The sequence below is a fragment of the Alexandromys fortis genome, unplaced genomic scaffold (genome assembly GCF_014885135.2).
Source record: "Alexandromys fortis isolate MF-2015 unplaced genomic scaffold, M_Fortis_MF-2015_v1.1 scaffold_10, whole genome shotgun sequence".
Lineage (NCBI taxonomy): Eukaryota > Metazoa > Chordata > Mammalia > Rodentia > Cricetidae > Alexandromys > Alexandromys fortis.
In genome coordinates this window covers 12,154,982-12,157,572 of record NW_026067895.1, presented here as the reverse complement: position 1 = coordinate 12,157,572, position 2,591 = coordinate 12,154,982, and positions in this window count along the sequence as shown.

Here is a 2,591-nt window from a genome sequence, read left to right as displayed (position 1 = left end):
GGGGAGTGGAGTGGGGGGAGGGGGAGAAGAGTGGGGGGGGAAGGGAGATAGGGAGGGAAATGGGAGGCAGGGAGGAGGCGGAATTTTTTTTTCAATAAAAAATTATATTAAAAAAAAAGAAACACTAAAGGTAAAAGGTAGACACAAGACCAGCCAGTTGGACAGTTGGTACATGCATGATGCAAGTAATTTATTTTTGCGTATTTGTTTCTAGAAGGTACATCAAATAGATGATTTTGTCCTTGTCATTGCATAGCTGTTCTATGCTTTAAAAAGTCCCAGCTCCAAGAGCTGTCCCTGCCCACCACCTGCTACAACACTTGGGAGAGCAGATACTGTAACTCTCCTGGGCAGCACAAAAGAGCCAGTCTTGGTGGTGGAGGTGTGGTTGAGCCAGCCCTGAAGCTGTGAGCATGAGAGGGCTGTCTCTATTCCTCATCTATTATGTAGCAGCATGGGTCCGGGAGAGAAGCCCTCCTCCCCAACCCTCTGCCCATCAATGCCTAAGGCAGGTAGGATAGCTGTCCCTGAGGATAGAAGGGCAGGAGAATTGCCTATGCCTGCCACCAGCTGCAACACTCCGGAGAGCAGGCCTTGTACCTAGTATGGGCAACACAATAGACCCAACCCCATTGGCAGAGGTGTGGGAAAACCAGCTCCAATACTGTGAAGCATGAGAGAGTTGTAACCATTACTCGTCTGTCACGTGGCAGCATGAATGGGAGAGAGACTTCTCCCCAAGACTACTCTCCCAAGCACCCGTCAATGTCTGAGGCAGGTGGGAGAGCTGTTTCTGGGGTCATAAGAGCAGGAGAGCTAGCCCTGGTGGTGAGGACAAGGGAGAATGGACAGGGTGACCAACTCTGCAACTATCCAGGCCCAGAACCAGGGTTATGGGTTGACCCACCCCAACATCCATCCCATCTGTGATCTGCTGGAGCACATGAAAAAACTGGTCCTGCAGATCCAAAGCTGCAGGATCTCCACACCACAGAACAACAGCAGGATAACCAGAGGAGTTCCAGTGAGGGTCCAGCATCGCTAGTGTAGCAGAAACTAGAAGCCTCGAACCAAACCAATGACTCTTTGCAATCAACACTTGCAAGTAAAGATATAGGGACAAAAAAAGTTTATTGTATCATGCACCAGGTCACACTACAGCTTCTGTGATGAGATTTTTGTGATTTTTTTCTCTTTTAAATTATCTGGGATGGGGGGTTAGTGCTGCAAGGGCAGAGGGAAGATATGCAGGGACGAGAAAAGAATGGGATTAAGGCATAAAAGACACAATAAATAAAAAGAAAGTTAAAGGTTAAAAAATAATCCTAGCCCCATTTAAATGCATTTCTAAAAATCTTCATGGTAGTTCAGCTAAGGGTCCAGATTTAAGCTGATAGACAAAAGTGAATGGTGGTGCAAAAAAAAATTGAACAGAAACATATTGGGGCTTGTAGTGGATAAATTCTGCCTACATTTTTACGGAAATCTTTGGGGGCACAGTTTGAAAGATTTCTAGATATCTACAAAAAGAAATTATAACATTTCAATGAAAGCCTAAAACCCTTGATAAACAACCTGCCCAGTGTCTACTGGGAAAATCCATCACTGTTGATGCTGATATTAAAATATACTTCAAACCATAACTAGTAGACTCATCAATGGGAGTGCACTGACACCTTAGCAACAGACCCTTGTATCTGATTTCACAGAGTGCATCGGTTGTTGTGGTTTGTTCTATGGCACTTTTGTGTATAGGAGTATGTGGAGGTCAATGAGTCAGGTGCATATGCGTGCAAATTCAAATATGCAGTGTTTTGCAGCTCGCTCTTTCTCTTCAGAATTGCAATGTGAGGCCAATGATTCTTGTCTCGTTGAATAGCTCGCTATGTTTAATTTATACATGGAGTGTAGGCAATACATGCAAGGCTTCATAATATTTCATCTCCAAAGATCTGGGAAATTAGAAATCTCGAGTGTTTAATGACACATTTTAAGATGTGAAGATGTATCAACTCTATTATATAATTGCCAAGCCTAAAGAAAATGTTATGTAAATCTTATAAATGTAAGAGAATTAATGTAACAACTCTCCCATGTCCACAATCTACCCTAAATTGGTTATTATGAATTCTGTCATCCAATCCTGGGTTTGGATCTGTCTTAGCAATAAAACCAGTATGTCAATACTTCAGTTAAATGCAGAATAGCCTGAGTTGTTTGTTTTAATGTTAAATATGTGATCGCATGCAGGTTAGTTAAAGCAGAAAAATGTATCTGGTACAAAGTTTAAAAGATAGAGGAGGAGGAAAAAGAAGAGACATAAATACAAGTCACAAGAAGAAATTTAGAATATTTGGAATGAAGGGTCTCATCATTGATATTTTATTGTCCTCCTACATTCTCCACATCATTTAGATATACATTTGACTTTCAAAACTGCTAAGTAGCAATTGTAAAATTTCAACAAAGAGCTTAGTCAAATTTACTAGAAATTCTTCTTAATAAAATGATTTCAAAGATGTATATTCAAGAACAGATAATGAGAATTCGTTTTCAAAGATTTGAAAAGAAATTTCAATACTTGCCCCTGC